This window comes from Lemur catta, chromosome 6, assembly GCF_020740605.2.
Source record: "Lemur catta isolate mLemCat1 chromosome 6, mLemCat1.pri, whole genome shotgun sequence".
NCBI classification, from domain to species: Eukaryota; Metazoa; Chordata; class Mammalia; order Primates; family Lemuridae; genus Lemur; species Lemur catta.
Window position 1 is genome coordinate 68,722,366 of NC_059133.1, and position 15,766 is coordinate 68,738,131.

Consider the following 15,766-nt stretch of genomic DNA (forward strand, 5'->3'; position numbering starts at 1 on the left):
GTGGTATGTATGGCAAATAACAGCATGAGATGATGCTTACTATCACTTAGTACTTAGAGACATGCAAACTAAAACCACAATGAAATATATTTCACACTCACTAGAATGACTCAAAACCACCAGCAGTATTAGTTGTTGATGAGAATGTGGAGCATTTGGAACATTGCTGATGAGAATGCAAAGTGGGATATGTCTTAATTCATTTTCTGTTGCTATAACAAAATACCCAAGACTGGGTAAATTATAAGGGCCTTCTTGTTGTATCATAACATGATGGAAAGCATCACAGGGTAAGAGGTGTGCAAAAGAGCAAGCCAACCTGGCTTTTATAACAGATCCACTCTTGAGATAACTAATCCACTGTTGACATAACCCATGAATTAATTAATCCATGAATAGATTAATTTATTCATGAGGGCAGAGCCCTCCTCACCAAATCACCTCTTAAAGGTCCAACCTGGTCTCACCTGTTAATGTCATCGCAACAGTAATTAAGTTTCAACATGTGTTTGGAAGGGACACTCAAAACATAGCAGTATAAATACTATGAAGACAGTTGATGGTTTCTTCTTACATGAAATATACACTTACCACATGACCCAACAATTCAACTCCTACTTACCCCAAAGAAATGAAAACATGTCCACAGAAAGACTTGTATGCAACTGTTCATTGCAGGGGGGCAGGGGGAGGGTTTGAGACAGAGTTTCCCTCTGTTGCCCTGGCTAGAGTGCATTGGCGTCAACCTAGCTCACAGCAACCTCAGCAACCTCAAACTCCTGGGCTCAGGTGATCCTCCTGCCTCAGCCTCCCGAGTAGCTGGGACTACGGGTGCACACCACCAAGCCTGGCTAATTTTTTTTCTATTTTTAGTAGAGACGGGGTCTTGCTCTTGCTGAAGCTGGTCTCAAACTCCTGACCTCAAGTGATCCTTCTGCCTCAGCCTCCCAGAGTGCTAGGATTACAGATGTGAGCCACTTCTCCAGGCCACTGTTCATTGAGTTTTATTCATAATATCCCCAAACTGGAAACAGCCAACTGACGAATGGATAAACTGTTGTACATTTATACAATGCACTACTCACTGATAAAAAGGAACTACCAGTATACATCACAACATGTACAGATCTCAAAAGGATTGTGCTGAATACAAGGAGCCAGACACAAAAGACTATACTACACTATTCTACATCTGTACAATTTTAGAAAAGGTAACCTATTGTATATAGTGATAGTGTAGTTAGAGAAAAAAACAACCACGAATAGCTTACTGATAAGGGGGCCAAGGCCTGATCAGTACGTAAATAAGCTTATGAGAGGCGTATGTCCCCTTGTCAGAGGTAACTGGCTGTAACAAATTCCAACAAAAAAATATAAAAGACCTGTACTCCCGCTGCGCGGGGTCCCTGCCCATAGAAAGAGACCACTGCGTTGGTGCTCGGGGCTTGGACCCTAGTTCGAACTAGTCAATAAACTCCTTTGCCTTTTACAGCCTCAGTGACTCTGTCATTCTGTTCCCGGGGCCGAGGGAATCTGGCTCTAACATTAGAAAGTGACCATGGTTAGGTTAATGTGAAATATTCTTTTGGCTGGTCCGAAAGCAGTGAGTTATCTTAATGATTGTTCATAGTTGTTGCGGTGGTCGAGAACAGCTGAGACCACCACTGAACATAGCTAGCGTGAGAAAGCATAGATAAGAACTTGAGCCTTTCTTTTTTTTTTAAGGCTGTAGTCTCAAGTTTATTAAAATATTACAGCACAGAGAAGATTCAAATGGCTCCACGTGGTGTTTTGAAATTCATCCCAACTGTAGGCTGAGTGACCTGTGGGTTGGACAGGCTGCCAAAGTCCAAAAGTTTCAGCATCTCCTTAGTGTCGGGATCTACTTCAATGATCTCCTGATCCAGAGCTGAGACCTCTGGGACATACTCTCTCTCTACTCCTCCTGCAGCTTGATGGAGATACCTCTCGCTGGGCCTCTCTGAATCTGCTTCATCAGATGTGTGACGTAGCCCGCTATTTAGTTGCGGAGCTTCTTGCTGGGATTAATGGCGATCTCCTCGCACACGCGCTTGTTCGTGTGGGAGTCATTGCCCAGACGCGTGTAGTACTTCTCGATGATGACCGGGGACGCCTTCTTCACGGTTTTGATGCCAACGCGGCCCATGTCGGCGGGTCCTCAGTAAAAGAGCAGAACTTGAGCCTTTCTAAAGGTCAGGATATGTGGTGAGGCAGGAGATGCTGAAAACAACAGCTCACCCTAGGGCAGAAAGCTGCCCCGGGACTGCTTAATGACACGTCCAGCTGGATCAAAGGTGGGCTTGGCTTGTGGCTCACAGTTAACGAGTTTGTTCAATTAAAGGCTAGAAATAACTTATCCTACATCAACAGCTTTGTTAAGAAGAAAGTGTAACTGGAAAATGTAGGGACTGTCCCTGGGCAAGAATTGGCTTGAGCCCAGAGTCAGGGACGTGCTTCTTGGGTCCAAAGGTCAATAGGTCCAGAACACTCCTTGATGCCAGAAATCAATAGGGCCGGGCCGCGGCCTATTGACTGCTGAATGCTCCCTGGAGCTAAAGGTGAATGGCCTATTGAACAGACAAACTGTTCCCTATGGAAAATAGCCAAGGGCCTTAGGTCCTGCACGCAAGCCAAGGCATGTCTCATTGTCCTGCACATCTGTAATGAGGTCCAAAGGTTAACATGCAAATGTCTACCTTCCTTGAGCAATTTCCATAAGAAATGGAACATATCACCTCAGGACTCTAAAGATAGTCACTTACCAGAAAGTAGCTGCTGGACAAAAGGAGTATAAAAATAAAGTGACTGGTGCTTTTCGGCGCTGCAGTCTTGTACTGTCTTTGTGTGTCTGTGTGTTTCTTTCTGTGTTCATCCCCTGTTCTGTAATTGGGCCGCTACAGGAAAATATAAATCTTTACTGTAATCTCTTAAGAGCACATGCATGACGTGTGCCCTTCCTTATGGTTTAATAATTTCTTGCTTTTGTTTGCTATCAGAATGGAAGACTCGCAGCACCTGCTTTCGTATGAGAAAAATTTCTTAAAGTTAAACTTCAGCTTGATTTATGAGACTGTTTATCTTGTTAAGAGAAATAAATACGAGTGAGGAGCTCAGCTCAGGACTCTTGGTCTGAAGAAGCCTTGAGTCCCCTGACCCCGCTCTTTCTTTTCTTTTCTTTTTTAAATTTCACCATATTATGCGGGTACAAAAGTTTAGGTTATGTATATTGCCCTTGCCCCCCTCCCTCTCAATCAGAGCTTCAAGCGTGTCCATCCCCCAGACGGTGCCCATCGCACTCATTATGTATGTATACACCCATCCTCCCCGCCTATATCTGCCCGACACCCGATCAATGTTATTCCTAAATGTGCTCTTAGGTGATGATCAGTGAAACCAATTTGGTGGTGAGTACATGTTGTGCTTATTTTTCCATTCTTGGGATACTTCACTTAGTAGAATGGGTTCTAGCTCTATCCAGGAAAATATAAGAGGTGCTATATCACCATTGTTTTTTATAGCTGAGTAGTACTCCATACATATACCACATTTTATTAATCCACTCAAGTATTGATAGGCACTTGGGTTGTTTCCACATCTTTGCAATTGTTCATTGACTGTCTTTCTTTATTCTTCTGCGATGCCCTGTTTCCAACCCTGGTTGTCTGGCCCAACACCGGGAACATAGTCAGTTACAGATTCAACTCCTTGTTCTACTTTTTCCCCCTTCTCACTACTGTACTTTACTAGTCTTAATTTTTTTTTAATCTGAAAATTTTTCTAATTTAAAATTAAAAACAGGTCGGGTGAGGTGGCTCACGCCTGTAATCCTAGCACTCTATCCGAGGCGGGAAGATCGCTCGAGGTCAGGAGTTCTAGACCAGCCTGAGCAAGAGCGAGACCCTGTCTCTACTAAAAAAATGGAAAGAAATTAACCGGACAACTAAAAATATATAGAAAAATATTAGCCGGGCATGGTGGCGCATGCCTGTACTCCCAGCTACTTGGGAGGCTGAGGCAGAAGGATCATGTGAGCCCAGGAGTTTGAGGTTGCTGTGAGCTAGGCTGATGCCATGGCACTCTAGCCTGGGCAACAGAGTAAGACTCTGTCTCAAAAACAAAACAAAACAAAACAAAAAAACAGAATTTTTGTAGCATTGCTGTACTGTCTTCTAGTTTCCTGTACTGTCTTCTAGTTTCCTGTGTTGCTGTTGGGAAATCCAAAGCACTCCCAATTCCTGTTCCTCCTTCATGTGTCTACCATCCCCTCCCCACCGCCCCCGCCCATCCTAACACTTTCTGGAAGCCTGAGAATATCCTCTTTGTCCTAGATATTTTTTTACATTTCACAGCTATGTGCTTTGGTGTAGGACAATTTTAATCTATTATGATGGGCTCTTTCAATTTGGAAATTTGTGTTCTTCGATTCTGGTAGTGTTTCTTGAATTATTTCACTGTTGATTTCTTCCCCTCTGTTTTTCTCTTCCTGAACATCCTAGTATTTGGCTGCTGAACTTCATAAACTTCATAGATTTTTCTCATCTTTTCTTCTATTTCATATCTCGTCTTTTTCCCGTATTTTCTGCATGATTTCCTCAATTAAAAAAATACATACATATCTTTAGAGATGAGGTCTCTCTCTGTTACCCAGGCTGGCCTCAAACTTCTAAGCTCAAGTGATCTTCCCACTTGAGCCTCCTGAGTAGCTGGAACTACAGGCATGCACCATGGTGTCCAGCTTGATTTCCTCAGTTTTATTTTATTTTATTTTATTTTATTTTATTTATTTATTTATTTTCTTGAGGCAGAGTCTCGCTTTGTTGCCCAGGCTAGAGTGTTGTGGCATCAGTGTAGCTCACAGCAACCTCAAACTCCTGGGCTCAAGCAATCCTCCTGCCTCAGCCTCCCAAGTAGCTGAGACTACAGGCGCACACCACCACACCTGGCTAATTATTTCTATTTTTAGAAAAGATGAGGGTCTCGCTCTTGCTCAGGCTGGTCTCAAACTCCTGAGCTCAAGCGATCCTCCTGCCTCAGACACCCAGAGTGCTAGGATTCCAGGCATGAGCCACCAATTTTATCTTTCAATTCTTCATTACAATTTTTATTTCTTATGTCTTTAACTTCTAAAAGCTCTTCATCATTCTCTTCAATGTTCTTCTTTTTTTAAAAAATAACATCTTGTTCTTGTTTTAAGCATGCAGTATCTTTTCTTATCTTTTTCCAGACTGAGAAATGGAAAATTACAGAAACCATGACTTCAAAGACAGAACGGAAACCACAATTTGCAAAACAGACAAACTGTTTCAGCAACAGCTCAGCTTGGACCCATGTGTTCAGGAAAGATAAAACCACAGATTTTTTCATAATAGCCGTGGCCCAGCCTATCAACACAGTCAGACACTCAACTCTGCAAATTTTGACCAAGTCTTTCCTGTCCTGACCCTACCCTTCCTTCCTGTGCCTCCCTCCACTCTTGCTAACTCCACCCTAAAACCAGTCCTTTGGCTAACTCCCCCCAAACAAAACCTTATAAAATGCAAACGCTAAAGCTATTCAGAGTCCAATCAACTGACTTCATTTGGTCATTGTCTCCCTTGCCTGGCACATTTCTAATAAACTAAGCTTGATGTTTATTGTTACTTGTTTGCTCTTTGTTTTAACCATAACAAATATTAGATTGGTTTCTTTCTTTCTTTTTCTTTCTTTCTTCCTTTTCTGTCTTTCTTTCTTTCTTTTAGATTTCTTTCTTTCTTTTCACTTTCTTTCTTTCTTTTAGATTTCTTTCTTTTAGATTTCTTTCTTTCTTTTCTCTCTTTCTTTCTTTTCCTTTTCTCTCTTTCTCTCTCTTTCTTTCTTTTCTTTTCTTTTTTTTGTTTTAGACAAAGCCTTGCTCTGTCGCCCAGGCTGGAGTGCAGTGATATGATCATAGCGCATTGCAGCCCCCAATTCCTGGCCTCAAGAAATACTCCCACCTCAGCCTCCCATTACAGGCGTGAGCCACTGCACTTGGCCAACAGATTTCTTTGGTGCTCTCTTGTGGGAAGCTTTGACTGAATGTGAATTAAAGTTTTCTTTTACCTGCATAGTATTCTTTTCCAGCAAGGTTCATTTTGTGCTTGTTTGGTCTTTATCTTGAATGATAGAGACTTTCTTTAGAGTTCTGGTAATCTTCGGTTTCTTATTCAAGATTAAAAGTAAAGGACTAAAAAGGTGATTGGAAGTTCTGAGTATATGGAGAGCTCTTGCATTTTGAGTTTACTGTAGGGCCATTTATTTGTTGGGTTATCCCAAATGTCAGTTTCTCTACTTCTTTCCACTGGAGCTGCTCAGATTCCCCAGAGAAAAGTGTGCCAATCTCCTGCCCAGAGGGTAGATTTCGCTGCAGTGGTTTGGGGACTGAATAATTGATGAGGGCTACGGGTAGGAGGTGGCACCTTAGCAATCAGCATGCATGCCTTTATGGAAACCTCTACTTTTGTGTGGTACCAAAGCCCTCAGCTGTGCCTGTTCTGTTGTCTCCCAGTCCAAAGACTTTCATTTTTGTCTCCTCCACTGACTCCAACTTCTGCTGGGGTCAGGGAGAACAGATATCCATGAAGTTGTGGGGAGGATCTGGGTGTGCTGGTAACTTTGTAATATAATAGTGTCTGTTTTTGTTGTGGAAACCACAAAGGAGTTTTGGCCTAGGTCTAGTTGCTCATCGCACGAAGATCCAAGTATCGACAAAATGAGGATTGCCAAGGAAGAAAGGAATCTTTAAATATTAATACAATATTCTCCCATGCTGGGCGACTTGTCAGGAGAATGGGAAGAAGCTGCATCAAATCTTTCTCTCTGACTAATGGAGATCTTGGGCTTTTAAAGGAGAGGCCCTATGCCTTGGGGGGGTGGGGTCACGGTGTAACTAAGAGGGGCTGTGTGCACTGGGGCAGGTTGTGGGGGATTGTGAATCAGGAAGTCTGCCCGGGGCCTTCAGCATCTCAGCTCCTTTGTCTTTTTTTTTTTAATTGAAAGATATTGAGTTGAATCAGCTCCTTTGTCTTGCAGAAAATCCACCATTTCTGGGAAACAGCTCAAAAGGTCAAGTAGTTAGTTAAGGGCGGGGATTATTAAAAAAAATTTTATAGGGGTCATTGAAATTTATTTATAGAGCAGGCTACATTTTCAACTTTTCTCTACTGTTGTCATAGAATTCAGCTTTTTCAGTTCTTCTAAGGTAGTTTGTAATCATCTTTCTGCTTTCCAGTTTTCAAAGATTTATCACTGTTATCCTTCCCATCTTTGTGCTTTTATGTCTTTTAGAAAAAAATCCCACTATTATAGTTTTAGTACAGATGGTCCCTGATTTATGATGGTTTGACTTATGATTTCCCCACTTTACGGTGGTGCAAAAGCGATAGGCATTCGATAGAAACTGTACTTTGAATTTTGATCTTTTCCCTGAGCCAGTGATATAGAGTAGGCTTTGTGTTAGATGATCTTGCCTAACTGTAGGCTAATGTAAGTGCTCTGAGCACATTTAAGATAGGTTTGATTTATGATATTTTCAACTTATGATGGGTTTATTGGGACCCATCATAACCTGGTTATAAATTGAGGAACATCTGTAGGTTTAAGGAGAGAATAAAATTAGGCTGGCATGTTCTAACCACCATTTTAACTCAGAATTCCTCTAATGCTTTTTCATCAGCCATGTGGGCTGGCATTCCACCAGAAACATGCCTGCAAAGTCAATAGTTGTGTACCGGCTCATTCACTAATAGCCAAACTGTTTTAGTTACACGTATTTAGGTCAATATGTAACAGAGGCAAAGGCCTGAAAAAAAGCAAAGATGTTTTACGTGCTGTCTCTTTAAAACTCCTCCTCCCCCAACTCTTTTGGGAATTAAAATCTGCATCCCTGCCCAAGGCCAATTCCAGAGGAGCAGAGGGTTGTCGTTGGTTCTTTGTACCACAGGAGATGGCTTAACAGAATTGTCCCAGCATAGGTCACTAGAGTATCTTCCCTGGAGATGGGGGATGAGCTCAATTAGGACCATTAACTAGTTAAACAGCAATACCCTAGAGCTGTATAACTTTAAATACCCCTTTAAAAGTTCTGTATTTCTGCTTATAGGGAGGACTGTGGTACTTTATGACAGGAGTCTGCCATACTCCTCATTTTCGGGCAAATTAATAAATTCCTCTTTCATTCTCCTCAAACCACTTGTCCTGGTTCTTCTGATGCAGCCTCAGGGACAAGTGCCTGACAGTAACAATAAGATTAAGCAATGAAATGGTTTGCCTAATGAACACAAAAGTCTTTTCCATTTGCAAAATTAAATCAATGAATGGTCTAGGAAATGGATGTGGGCAGCTTCCTCTTTCAAAATTCTCCTCTGAATTTTCTTAATCACAAGTCAAAAATGTTGTAGTCTAAGGAATGCACTGGATTTGATGGGGAAGAAGAAAAGAGGAAACGGGAGAGGAAAAGAGGGAGAGAAAGAGGGGAAGAGAAAGAAGAGGGAGCTTTTGCCTGTAAAGGGCAAGTTGGCTCGTCCACAGACTTCTCACACTATTTTGGAAGCATTATCCATTCCAAGGTCTGGTCCTTAGTTTAGAAATTCAAATGTTAAATACGCAAGATCATGCCTAGCACTCTGGGAGGCCAAGATGGGAGGATCACTTGAGTTCAGGAGTTGGAGTTGGAGGTTGCAGTGAGCTATGATGACGCCATTGCACTCTAGCTGGAGTGGCAGAGACAGACTCAAAAAAAAAAAAAAAGTTAAATATCCCCAAAGTTGATTGAATCCCAAACTCAAGATATTAATGTATTCATTCTTTCAGTAAAGAATTAGTGTCCATTATGTGTCAATCTTGGTGCTATGTGCTATGGATACAAAGGTGAATAAAGCACAGTTGGTCCTACTTATTGGAGAGTTCTGCATCTTCAGATTGGAAAATATTTGGCCAAAAAAAAAAAACAACAAACCCACAAAACAATAAAAAATAACAATACAACAACCACAAAAAAGAATACAAATAAAAATATGGTATAACAACTATTTACATAGTATTTACATTGTATTGGGTATTATAAGTAAACTAGAGATGATTTAAAGTATATGGGAGGATGTGCACAGGTTATATCAAATAGTACATTATTTATAAAAGGGACTTAGACATCTGTGGATTTTGGCATTGACGGGGGGATCTTAGAACCAATCCCCCGTGGATACCAAGGATGACTGGTACATACTCCTAGCTCTTTTGGCGCAATGAAGTAGATACAAAGATTTCTACTTTCATATATGGTAGTTTACAGTGATAAGTATTACTATCAACAAGCATGCCAGATGTTACTCTGAAAGCACATTACCTTGTTCTTGATCAAGTCAAATAGAATCCTCTCCCCTTCATAATTTTCCTGATTCATTGAGAACTTCTTGCTCTTGATCTTCCCTTTTACAGATGCCCTACAGATCAGCCCAAGACTGTTAAAAACATCCCTTCTGCAGAGAGAATGAAATACCATTCATTTTATCTCTGCTATCTAGTTACAATAACATTCCAATCATGCTTTTCTGACATTATCTCTTATTGGTCTTCATTGAATTTGGTTTGTTTCTAATCTTTTTTTCCCCCAATATTTAAGAGTTGCAAAAATGCGTAAAGAATAGCTCAGCAAGCACAGGAATACACATCATCCAGCTAAAGAATTAAATGATTGCCAATGCATTTAAATCATCAGTTCATTTGTCTTCCTACCTTCCCCTCCAGAATTAAGCCCTACCCTGAATTTGGTGTTCAATCATTTCATTATATAGTTATATAATTTTATAATATACTGTGAACTAAAATAAAATCTTAAGGCTCACCCCACCACCAGCTGACTGAATGGACCCCCTCGTGGCCAAAAGAATATCCTAAAACTAAATTGCCTGCCAGGAGGGGGGAGGGCAGACATGCCTCATCATGCCCCCCTCCCTTCTTGAGGACATCCTTTGTAACCCATTAACAGGCCTAAGCGTATGCAAGACAAACCTGCAGGTCCCCAATTTATACAACAAATCTATGTCCAGTGGCTTATCTCTGATAAATAGCTCCTTATGTTGAAACATTCCAAGCCTTTAGCCAAAGCTTCATGTCTTTAGCCAATTACAAGTCAAAGAATCTTTAAACCTACCTGTAACCTGGAAGCCACCGCTTCAAGATGGCCCACCTTTTCAGGCCAAACCAATGTATGCCTCCCACGTATTGATTTATGACTTTACTTGTAACCCCTGTCTCCCCAAAATGTATAAAACCAAACTGTGACCCAGCCACAGCGAGTCCACTTGCTCAAATCTTCTTGGGTATGGCTCTGGGTCGTAGTCCTCAAATTTGGCTCAGAATAAATCTCTTTAAAATTATTTTACAGAGTTTGGCTTTTTTTTCCTATTGACAATACATTTGTATCCTGAAGCAACATACAGTATTGTTTTGCATGGTTTTTACTTGATATAAGGGGTATCATACTCAACTTACTCCATCATAGCTTTTTATTTTGGATGAGCATTATACACTTAGACATGAAAATGCAGATATAGGGTAAGTATATCTTCAAATTTACTATTTATTATCAATATGTCCTTTAATATTGCTTCAGCAATTTACACTCCCCATCATCCCCTACCCGTTGTATATAAGAGGTCCTGTTGCTTAAAAATTTTCCCTGAATTCGATATTGTTCAACTCAAAGATTTTTGGTAGAATGATGGGTTTAAAACTGTACTGAAGTGTTGCTTTGATTTAGATCCCCTGATAATCCAAGATACTGGGAATTATTTCTTATATTTCTGGGCGATTTGTGTTCTCCCCTCTGATGACTTGTATATCTACAAGAATGTAAATTCCATGAGTACGAGAACTTTGTGTCTCCAGCAGCTTGAACAATGCCTAATACTGCCTAATGCATTGTAGATACTCAATACATATTTTGTTGAATATCACAATCATCCCTTAGTTCGCAGGGGATTGGTTCCAAGATCCCCCATGGATACAAAAATCCACAGATGTTTAAGTCTCCTATATAATAACATAGTATTTACATATAACCTACATACCTCCTCCCGTATACTTTAAATCATCTCTAGATCACTTATAATATCTAACACAATATCTATACATCACTTCACTCGTGTGGATTCAACGTAGTGCTTGATGTGTGGCAAATTCAAGGTTTTTTTTTTACGGGGGGGGGGAACTTTGTGAAATTTTTTTTATTTCAGGGCAGAAGACTACTGACACTCCATATTTGTTGCTTTACAAGAATTAAACAAAAAAGAGATTAGGAAATCACTTTTTGAATTTCTACAATCACTAATTTGCAACAGAAATGGAGGCATAACCCTTAGTGCTAGAAAATAGATGAATTATCACTTCTGCCTATAACTACAGATAAATACTCCTGGATTTTCACACTTAATCCATTACTTAATGTTAAACACTATAAAATGGAAGGTGACATACTTATGAACTTAAATCCCAAGAAGAAAACTCTCTAATATCAACATTAAATGAGCTCCTATTCCAATAAGCCACAAAGAGCAGTAAGAGGCAATATTCATTTAAAAGCATGAGTATATTGATGACAAGAAATCAGGGTTTGTTTTATTTTTTTTTTGAGTCTTGCTCTGTCGCTCTGGGTAGAGTGCAGTGGCATCATCATAGCTTACTGCAACCTCCAACTCCTGGGCTCAAGTGATCCATCTGCCTCAGTTTCCTGAGTAGCTGGGACTACAGGCTTGTGCCACAATGCCTGGCTAATTTTTTAGTATTTTCTTAGTAGAGACAGGGTACTCTACAAGAGTGCTTGCTCAGGCTGGTCTTGAACTCAAGCTCAAGGAATCCTCCTGCCTTGGCCTCCCAGAGTGCTAGGATTACAGGCATGGGCCACTGTACCCAGCCAAAATCAGGTATTTATATTTCTCTAGAGATGTTTCTTCTTCATTTTACAAAGGGACTTGAACTGAAATGGAGAGTTAATTCAGGTACTCCCTTGGGCAACTGATACCTTCCTTAAATTAGATGAAGTGGTGAGTAAATTCAAATTACTTCTCCCCTTCTGGCACCAAGCACCAGCCAGGCGTGACCCACTCTGGGAACAGTGCCAGGTGGGGAATTTTGACTGGGCGGTACACCTTTTTTTATTAAAAAAAGAAAAAAAAAAACAAATTAGTTCTCCCAAATGAGCCTGATACACACATGAATATATCATAAGATATATCACATATATATCATAAGATATATATCATAGATATATTTTTGGTAGTTAATATAACCAAAGAAGAAAAGATAATATTGGTGTCCATGCTGAATTGGCTGACTTGGGCAGACAAGGATACTATCTCTGTACAATGTATTTAATGATGACTATGGAACATGCACATAATTATAGGCAAATTAACCTTTTATATAGTTTCTGGTATTCATATTCACTCTTCTTGGTTCTTACTTTTTTGCTCTTTTCCAAAGCCTTGGATGATCCCTCGGGTGAATTTGTGTAGTCCTTCTTCACTAGTGCAGTGTTTCTAGCACAGTTGTAGATGTTTAAAGTTACAGATATGTTGAAGGCGATCTGGTCTTAGCCTGGAAATCATGCTAAAATTATCTCTATCTCTGTAGCTATTTCCGTTATCTATTGCTAGGTAATAAACTACTCCAAACTGCTCGTGTTTCTGTGGTCTAGACACTAGGCAGGGCCCAGCCGGATGGTTCTTTTGCTCCGTGTGACAACAGCCATAGTCAGTCACTAGGCTGGCCTCAGTGTGCGGCTGGGCTTGTGAACAGAAAATCCAAGTAGGAGACGGTTATGTCAGAGGTATCAAAAAGGAGTCAGGAGGGCATGAGGAATTGGACCCAGATGGAATTTGACCTGTTAATGGACCAAAATGCAAAACCAGTTGCATTTGATTTGAAACCAAGTCTCATCACCAACCTCCTGGAAAGACAGATATGCTGAACTAGATTGATCGTGTAAAGGAAAATAAAAATCTCAGGACTTGCCTCCCCCTGCACGCTCCTTATATGTAAAGGCAAGTCAAGCCCAAAGGCTGAGTCAAGCACAACCCCCTTCCAAATGGACAGCTGTTACTAACGTTACGCATTACCCAGATCCCCAGGAAAGGTAAAAGGCCTCAGGCACCTTCAAAGGACAGCCTCCACAGACCATTCAGAAGTAAATTCTTTGCTGGCCTCCCATAAACAGGGACGTGCCAGTTGTAATTTTAGGTCTGCAGTCTAAGTCTAGCTCCTAAAACTACAGTCAGTTGATTCACACTGATAATGTTGAGTCTACATTTATCTTCCCAGGTGCAGAACAAAGACAAGATGAGATGGATCATTCCTTCACCTACCCAGAGACATCTGCATAATTGATTTCTTCCTCTCTTTATTCCCTTTTTCCTTCAAACTCTCACCTTATGTATATAACTTGTAGATTTCCTGGGCAGTAATGAAAGTCTCACAAGAATGTAACCATTTGCCTTACCGTCTACCTGCCCCTCTTCTTACATCCCTTCCCCACCTCCCTTTAAGGAAATGTATAAATACTAAATTTCCTAAAAACCTCTTTGGAAAAACAGCCACAGATGTGTCTGTGGTTTGTGTTTTTCCCAGACATGCCCTAAAGCTGGCTTAATAAACCTCGATTGATTGAGGTCCTTGCCTCAGTCACTCATTTTGGTTGTCAATCATCAGAGACATCCTCAATTGTTAACCAGCCATCATCAATCATGGACTGTGCTAAAACTTTCCAGATGTGTACACTCCCAGCAGTCCTTAGAAGCCTCTGCCTAACCTCACCTGGATGGAACACAATTTAGCTGCTTGCTAGGTCGGTGTCTCCTGAATTGCAATTCCTAAGACCCCTATTAAAAAGCCTTTTCTTTTGTTTGCTGCTCCATAGCGTTGGTTTTATTTCTTACTAGTTGACAGGCTCAAAGGTCCACGAAGGCATCACTCACATGTATGGTGCCTCCTGCTCCTCCGTGTGGGCTCACTCTCTCCATGTGGCCTCTGCTCATTCAGTTGTCTTGCCTGAGCGTCTTTATGGCATAGCATCGAGCTTCCAGAAACAAAAATGGAAGACCCCTGAAAAGCTAAGCCTAGAACTGGCACAGAAAGCATAACTTTGTTGGAAGGAAGACTTTTCCTTTACTTAAGTTCAAATGGGGGTGGGGAGGAGGTGGGCTTGCAAATTATCTTGCAAAAGACAGATTAACTGGAGGAGAAAAACCAAGCTTGATTTACACACATGTAGGAACATTCAAAAGAAGAGTCTTGCTGAAGAGCGAGGGGTAAGGGTTTATATATCAACTTGATAGGGGAAAGAAGGCGGGGAGGGAAGATGGGGCACCTATAGGAAGCACAAAAGGGATTTGAGGGGAACAAATGGAAGGCATGACAGTTTGTGATAATGTTTGTTTATACAATTTCTCATTTGGGTGCTAAATAGTCAGTGTGCTTTCAGACTGGGAGCTCCCCCAGAGAGGGGATTTATGACAGCTTCATTCTCCAAAGTCTCTGGTCAGGTAAGCGAAGCTCAGAAAAGGCTCTTGCTGCATCTACTGTAACTCAAGTGTCTTGAGGAATCATCGTCCCATTCGGGTGGGATGTGAGTCCCTTCATCTTCTACCTCGTTCCATTTATTAATCAAGGCAAGTCACAAGGCCAGACCAGATTCAAGGGAAGGAAATAGACTCCACCTCTCAATGGTCGGAACGGTATGTGCATACAGGGAGGGAAGGAAAGTCCTGTTTTGGGCTTTCCTGACTGCTGCTACAGGTGACAAACTCTGAAGGATAAGCTGGCATTAATGATTGAGTGATTATTTTCTCCAGAGGAGGAGATATATATTGAAAAAGCATATTTTAAGCAGAATGTAATTACAGGGGTCAGCGATCCAACACACTCAACATACTGACACCGAGGACCTTGCGTGGCCCCACACAGAAACAGGAAGCACCCAGGATGGTACGCGGCTGCTTCCCTGAGCCCCTCTGTTGCCACCTGCCACTGTCACACTGGCCACTCCGGATACACAGCAAAGAAGACAAGACTCACCAAGACCCAAGTACATTCTGAAGAGGAAGGAAAAAAGCAAAATTCTTTTTCCTTCTACCCATCTTCGGTTTGTTGGCTGGGGCCCTGTAAATTAGACAGACAAAAGACAGATTAACAAGAGAAAAACAAACAAGTTTATTAACTTGTGCCTCAAGCACACACACGGGAGCACCCAGTGATGAGTGACTTGGGCTTATATCGCATCTTAACAAAGTGATGAAGGAATGGCAAGGGGTTAGTAAAGCACCCAAAGTGGAGCTGGGAGACTATTTCAGCTTGAGCCTCAGGCACGTATTAAGCACAGAACATTCACCCCTAGAGGTCACAACTTCCTGGATGAACATCTGCCAAAACATCTGCTGACTGCTTCCTGCTGAGCTGGGAGGTCCCTGACCTAGGGGAATGGGGGAGGGGGAGTGGGTTGGGGTGCCTTTTAGATGGTTACAACCAATCCTCTGACTCCGAGACCGCTTTGAAGATGATTCCACCAATTGTAATAGCGGAAAAACAACTTTTGTAATCGCTTCCTCTCCTGATTTGTCCTTTTTTTCTATAAAAGCTCAAGCCTCTCCTTTGTTCTCTGGAGCACTCCCCAAGGTAACTTGGAAGCATTTTCCAGGCTGCAGTAACTTACATTTGGCTCAGATAAATTCTTTGTTGT

At 41.4% G+C, this 15,766-nt stretch overlaps 1 long non-coding RNA gene across 2 annotated transcripts in view; it reads right to left on the minus strand.

Annotated features, from left to right (window-relative positions):
* LOC123639876 overlaps positions 1-15,766 on the minus strand; it is a 64,430-nt gene that overhangs the window by 4,048 nt on the left and 44,616 nt on the right. For both annotated transcript variants that reach the window (XR_006735827.1, XR_006735828.1), the window contains 2 exons: positions 15,106-15,189; positions 14,007-14,107 (listed from right to left, as the gene is read on the minus strand). This is a non-coding gene — a long non-coding RNA (uncharacterized LOC123639876). The remainder of the gene's footprint in view (positions 1-14,006; positions 14,108-15,105; positions 15,190-15,766) is intronic.